The sequence below is a fragment of the Sinohyriopsis cumingii genome, chromosome 15, assembly GCF_028554795.1.
Source record: "Sinohyriopsis cumingii isolate HCF-2022 chromosome 15, ASM2855479v2, whole genome shotgun sequence".
NCBI lineage: Eukaryota > Metazoa > Mollusca > Bivalvia > Unionida > Unionidae > Sinohyriopsis > Sinohyriopsis cumingii.
In genome coordinates, this window is record NC_142975.1 from 74611433 (window position 1) to 74619264 (window position 7832).

General features: G+C 36.6%; 1 pseudogene; it reads left to right on the forward strand.

The window, feature by feature from the left end:
• The first annotated feature begins 5658 nt into the window (after positions 1-5658).
• LOC149782083 (general transcription factor II-I repeat domain-containing protein 2 pseudogene) lies at positions 5659-7623 on the forward strand (annotated as a pseudogene).
• Positions 7624-7832: the final 209 nt, after the last annotated feature.

Here is a 7832-nt window from a genome sequence, read left to right on the forward strand (position 1 = left end):
AAAACTGTCATCAAGATAGTATATATCCTTTGGGTTGTGCCCTTGCAACAGAACTTTTGAAATAGTTAGAGAACTTCTCCATTTACTCCCATGGATATAAAATAAAGGTATGCTGTTTATCGATAGAGAGTATTTGTTTCTACCGAGTGAACAATGAATATATTTCGTTTATTTAATTTTTTGTGGATGGAATATATCCGTCATTCACTCAATATAAGCCGGTTTTACTTTATGTTCCGCTCGAACGTATTGGCTAGCAAACTGTATAATTAATTGAAGAAGACGCTCTCTTACTGGATAATGTCAGCTGATCACCGTTTATTTTCTGCTGTGTGTTTTTCTTGATATTTGTATAGAAAAACAGTAGTAGCAACAAAGCCTGCTTTTTGGCCAATCGGACCGATGAGGCCCAATTGGGCCCCGCATTCAAGGTGTCCCGCGCGTTAGTAAATTTTATAAATATAGATATGTAGAGAGAGAGAAAGTAACTTTAAATCGATGGAAGAAATGTTAAGTTCGATATTGTATAAAACTTGTTTAAAAGTTTATTTCCAAATGCAGTGCTCACAGGAGGCCCTTCGCGTTCATCAAGGGGTCCCGCCAAAATAATCCAAATCCAGCCCCGCATTTGCTAAGGCCACTGCTTAGTAATAACATAGACCTCTTTCATAACTCAACGTTGAATACACATAATCTAAAAGAAAAATGAAAAGTAGGTTGCTGGACTCCAACCTGGTACACATGCGTGATATGTGGATATGTTTACCATTACACTAAGAATATTACGAAAATGCCCTTCGATGTTCTTCGTCATAATGTTATAAACGTCCATCGATTACATTAGGACAAAAACCAGTTTAATTTGATTGGTTGGTTGGTTGTTTGGTTGGTATGTGTACCTCTATAAAACCAATTTATGTGGATCTACACGGCGGCCAGTATTTGTGGTGGAAGAAGAATCTGGGAAGAACCACTGAACCACATGAAGCTACTGGCAAGCTTTCTCGCATGCAGACGGAGGGTAGTGACAGTGATATAATAAAGGTGAGCGCATTAGACCACTAGGCCATCTATAACCCCATTCATAATTTACTCCAGTGAATTATGGAAAAATATTTGAAATGGAAAATCCACTGATTCGCAGGCTAGCCTATACAAACATACGATAATAATCATCTGAAATTCATGTGCATAATGATTGCTATAATAAAAAATTAAACAACAATCTCTCCTACAAAATATTTGCAAAATCGAGCTGTATCTAAATAACCACGCCTGTCTTTAAGATTAAAACGTATACAGTCCGAATTAAAACCATTACGCTATTCCGGATTACGGCCAGTTATTCCATCCCATTTAATAAGTATACTAAAACAGTCGCCTGATTACAAGAAGTAATCACATAAGCTAATATTTTACGGATGCCGACAGCAAAACGCAGATATTCAGACCGTCCAACGCATGCGATCACTTTATTTCCGTCAGATTGGTAATAGTAATACTTAAATACACTGTATATAATACTGTTATGTGACACATATAAATTATACCTAGCGAGATCTATACTAAACCTTTGGGCGACACATCAACCATTCGGCGACCGGTCGCCCAAAGGTTGGTATTTTGCATGAGTGTACATAGTTTTACTTTTCGGCGACAGTAAATGGGCGACAAAATATGTATGTTTGTCATTCATTTTATTTTACCACTTTTTCGTGTATTTTCATATTCCTTTCAGAAGTCTAAACAGTATTTACTATATAGGCACAATCATGACCCACACATATTCAGTATACAACGATGTCTCCGAAAGGTTGCAATTTAGACGCTGTCGCCTAAAGGTTGGATTTGTGCATATATATATATACTTGTAACTTTGGTTTTATAAAATGTATCAATAAGGATGTCGTACTGCTAAAGAAGATGTAATGGCATAAATTTCAGTTGTGTTGTTGTATGTCATTACGATTGTATTTGTTTGCTGATCTGTGTGCTTCATTCACACACTAAATTTGCAGACTTGAAAGCTTTACACGCCAGAAATCTTTGTCAGGTTTGCTCACATTCTGTTTGCAGATTTTTAAACAATTCATTTAAAGATTTTCCTATCTTTGGTAACCGTAGCAAAACTTGCTACCTGACTTGCATCGTTTATATCTTCAGTGAGGCTGTCATGCTGAATATGTTTTTTCAATTGTTTTTTATTTAATTCCGTGGAGCTATTTTTTTAAAAGAAGTCTAAATCAAGAATTACAACCATGTCCAAATTATATTTGACCACATGATAGCCCAACCTTCAATACCGTTGAATACCGCGTTCCACAATTAATGGTTCTATTTAAGGTAAATGCAATCAGAGTAATTGAATTGTCACAGCATATTAATGAATAGATTACACGTATACATGAGAACTCCTAATGAATTCCAAATATTCAGATAGTTACTATATCCATGAAATAATGTACAAGTAATAGTTTGAATATCCATGGTATAAGGTGAATGTATTAGGATTAAACAACACCATTTGATTGAACTTATCACTGTGCTTTAAATATCATTACATTAATGGGCGACATCTCATTATCAGCCTCGTTCAATCGGCAACATGTGATCTTGACCTTGATATTTGATATCGAGGTCAATACCTTGACCTGTCATACTATGTCACTTATCCTTTAAAATGAGGCGACGTTTCGCTAATACTATTGTTATCGGCTGACCGAGATCTAGAATCCTGATGTTCTGAAAACAACATTCTTCATCTACTATATTTAGAATTTCTGTTCTGTATTCTTCATGAAATTAACTTCCGACAATAGTCCACAACAGACAAATAATCAAAATGCAAATACCTTAGAATAGGTGAAGTTCGATCATGAAGTTCGTTTACATAACGCTCTACACTTTCGTACTTTGCAATAGGGTTATATTCTTTCAAGAAAAATAATGACCATGTATTTCATCATTGGTAATCCAGGATATTCAAACATTATTTCGCTAGACTGAGTCATTGCTAAAATAATATTTAATTCTCCTTCATTCACTGTATGATTGATTTGTTGATTTTGATTATTAATTAAAAAATATGCCTTATTTCAGATGTGCACTTAGCAAAAAACTGCTAGGTCCGCGAAAATGTATAAATGAAGCAATTGCGCAAAACGAGTGTGTATGTGTGTGTTGGCGGATAATAATGTTTAAAGAAAATTGAGTTCATAGGTAAACAACAAAACTACATGTATTTTTCGCATTATGTAATAGTTATAGTTTCTGTCAAGCTTAGAAACTGTTGAATCATGTGGCCATGTGTGTGTGATTAAGTTAATTCATATATACGTCATGGTTTGTATTTTGTGATACTTTTTAACATGTGGTATACATATTTAAAAGTGTATCTGGGGTATTTATGTCCAGTAGATTTACCTTTCTAAAGTGTAATGTGATACATTGTTCTATTCTCTTCAAAATGCCAATCAAATATTCTTGTATATAATATGTGCTATTCGTAGTGAAGTATGATAAGAGGTGTATGTATTTCGCCAAACGTTAGCATTGAGATTTACGGAAAAACAAATGGTACCATGATACCACAAACGATAGTGTGCAGATGTGAGCGAGAAGCCGCAGCACCTAAATAGGAAGAGACAGGAGTTAATATAATTAAATAGTATCATAATACATATTCAACAACATAGAATGAAAATGTTTGGCACTAAAAATGTAAAGCCATTGTGAAAAATCAAACATACTTGTTAGCACGGCATTTAAAATGTAACATGAGTCCCTCTATGTACATGCTCTATGAAGAAAGAGCAGATATCTTATTCTTAGAGAGAATCAAATACTGGTGTAGTTTAACTGAAGGTTATAATTATAGTTATTTATGACTTAACAGTATTCTATAATGTAGTGGATAGACTATGGAACAATATCACAACCACCCTAAGAACGTTATTTACAAACCGAATTGCCATAATATTTAAATATAAGCATATACTCCATAAAATGTAAATCGTACGGCCACACAATGCATGCTAATATCATTGAACAAAGTAGAGGTTTTCAATTATGTGATAATAATTAAGATAAATGAGATTGGATTCAATTGTTTCCAGACTGCGCACCTTTTATATGTATTAAAGGACTCCACAGAAAACGGCATTGCTATTTTGTCAACTATTGTAAAAGACGTGAATCTAAATCGAAAGACACTTTGTTCAACATTACGCTCTCTTCAATTATTTTGCATGCATGACTGATCAATGTACTAATAGGTTTGGGTTGGAGTAGAAGGGAGTGAGCAGACGGCAAGATAAGTATGCACATTTTAAATTGGTAGTTGAAACACCACACGTAAATTGTTCTCATGAGGAAGCGAGATGAGCTACAACTATTCGATACTACTATAATACATATTGTACTCTCTCTCTCTCTCTCTCTCTCTCTCTATATATATATATATATATATATATATATATATATATATATATATATATATATATATATATCGAAAATTAGTGGCTTTAATAATGCAAACTCATTTTGGAAAGTCACATAGATTTCGCAACATGGTTTTTAAACTGTAAAAAGTGTACCTCTTATATAAGTTTTATGAAAATTACAGATATACGCAACATATAAATTTTATTTTATAGACGCATTTCAGAACACATATTAATACTTATCGGTGGGATGATTACCTAAACTCTGTTTCTGGAGTAATTCGATTAGGATACATTTTGCATTCAGTCTTTACATAATAAACGTTGGCTCATCAACAATTTAAGAACAAATTACATCATTAATCTGATATAGAGCTTCCATATCAAGGTCACACGCATGTTTAACTGCTTTTTATTTACATTTGACCCCCATTTTTCAAAGTCATGATTGGAGCGAAATAAACATTGTATTGTGATTGAGATGGTACGGGAATTTTTTGTAATCCTCCCCCTGCTCATCTAAGCCCAACTGCGATCGATGACAAAACGAACATAAATGAATTATTCAACATTAATATGACCGTAGTCGAGGCCATATGTATCGTGATTCTATCGGATAGATAGATAAAGCAAATATATGAAAATAAGAATCGGTCAAATCTTAGAAATACAATCTGCTGCTCTAGTGATAAAACGATTTGCTTGGAATTTGGAAAGAGTGTGTGTGGCGATTCATTAAGTAATTACAATATGCACAGGAAGAGGCTATTGCACACGTTGCAAGATATCCGCTTTGTTTACTTTGCTCGAAGGGATAGACTACATGTGTCAAACTCAAGGCCCGAGGGCCACATCAGGCCCGGCGTACAATTATATCCTACCCGAGAGAGACTTTTAGGCAAAAATATTTTTAATGGCCCTGCGATATAAAGTGCAAATCAAATTCCCTAATTAGCAGCCTTGCCGAACGATAGGCTACCTGAGAGCGTTCTCGCTTCGATCAGAATAAGCGAAAATAAAAGTTGTGCAGTGAGTGGATGTTCGTCGTTACAGTAACCTAGCAACGTTCAGTTGCTCGTTTTGGATTGGCGCATAAGAAATGAAAGTAGTGTAGTGCCCGGATATTACATCACCTTTTCCCGCTACGGCTAACGTGATATCAATCAAGCGTCTGTCGGTAGATGCACAATCTTCTAAATCAAAGCTAGCCTTTAAAATGGCCAAGAGAAAAGTTGATTCTGAAAAGAGAGCCTCTCAAAGCTGCAGGGAGGCTGAATATATATTTACTGATATTGGCGGTAAACCTGTGTGTCTAATTTGTGAAGATAATGTGGCTGTGATCAAGGAATATAATCTGAGGCGGCACTACGAGACTAAACATCAAGACAAGTTAAAAAACCTGAATGCAGAGCAGAAGCTACAGAAGGTAGAAGAATTGAAGAGGCATTTAACATCACAGCAGACGTTGTTCACCAAAGCAAAATCACAAACTGACGCTGCTGTGAAAGCAAGTTTTATTGTGGCGGAGGAGATTGCAAAATCAGGCCGACCATTTACAGAAGGAGAGTTTCTGAAGCGATGCATGATGAAAGTGTGTGACGTCTTGTGTTCAGACAAAAAGCAGATGTTTGCAAATGTAAGCCTTAGCAGAAATACGGGTGCTGATCGTGTTTGTGAGATGGCCACTGATGTGAAAACACAGCTGATCGAAAAGGCAAAGACTTTGTTGCATTCTCCCTTGCTGTCGATGAAAGTAATGACACGACTGACACTGCACAGCTCGCCATCTTCATCCGTGGAGTGGACTCCAGTTTGAATGTTACAGCAGAAATATTGGACATGAAATCCATGCATGGGACAACGACAGGAAAAGACATTTTTGACAACGTATGTCAAAGTTTAACCAACATGAACCTGCCTTGGGACAAACTTGTTGGACTTACAACAGATGGAGCGCCGGCGATGTGCGGCGAAAAAAGTGGACTAGTTGGAAGGATGCAGATAAAGATGCAGGAGAACTGTACTGGTGAATTGATAGCATATCACTGCATCATACTCTAAGGATCGCTGTGTGGTAAAGTCCTCAACATGGAAGGTGTAATGAGCACTGTAACACAAACCGTCACCTTTATCAGAGCCAAAGGTTTAAATCTTCGCCAATTTCAGTCTTTTTTTTACAGGAAATAGACTCAGAGTTCAGCGACATGCCTTATCATACAAAGGTGCGGTGGCTAAGTCGGGGAAAAGTTCTCAGTAGATTTTTCCAGCTGATCGTGAAATCTGTCAATTCATGGACAGCAAAGGAAAAAGACTCCACAGTTTTTCGGGGTAAAAAGTGGAAATGTGAGTTGGCGTTTCTGTCTGACATAACCACTCATCTCAACGACTTGAACCTGCAGCTCCAGGGACGGGACCACTTGATCACTGATATGCATGATGCAGTGAAGGCATTTCAAGTGAAGCTGCGCTTATGGGAGATACAAATGCACCAATGCAACTTGTCTCACTTTTCTTGTTGCCAAGCAATGTTGAACCAAGTCAACGCTATGGTGTTTCCCAATGCACACTTTGCTGAAAAACTTAGCTTACTTCGCGCTTTAGTGACTTTGAAGCACAGAAAAGTAATTTCGAGCTGTTTCGTAACCCATTTACCATAGACGTGGAAACTGCACCTGTAAATTTGCAGATGGAGCTAATAGAGCTGCAGTGTAATGGGACACTAAAGGCAAAGTACGACACTGTGGGGCCTGCACAGTTCACTCGTTTCATTCCTGAAGAGATGCTTGAGCTTCGTCTACATGCGGCTCGAACCTTGAGCATGTTTGGTAGCACATATCTGTGTGAGCAGCTGTTTTCTGTGATGAAGATTAACAAAACATCACACAGGAGTCGTCTCACTGATGAACACTTGCAGTCCATCATGAGAATCTCAATGACACAGAACATTACTCCCAACATAAACGAACTTGTAGCCAAGAAAAGATGCCAAACATCCAGCTCTGACAAATTGGCATAAGAGCGAAAATGGGTATGCCAGTGATTTTTTATTATTAAAACTTTTTTTCTGTTTTAATTTATATTAATGTTTAAAAAAGGTTTAATTTTCCGCTTATTGAATGTTTATCCTGTTCGGCCCGCAACCTTACGTGTGATTTGAGTTTTGGCCCGCTGAGCGATTGAGTTTGACACCCCTGGGATAGACAGACGAATGAAATATGCATGTTTAGGCTGTTCATATAATTAGCTCATGAGTCATCTTCCTATTGCTGATATCTATTGTATTTTTCTGCAGTGTGATGTGTTTCAATTATTTCAGAACATTAGAGAATCGGTAATTTTCATCGGTTTTAATTGCTTTTGGAGGATTTAAATAATAATATATAGCTTGTG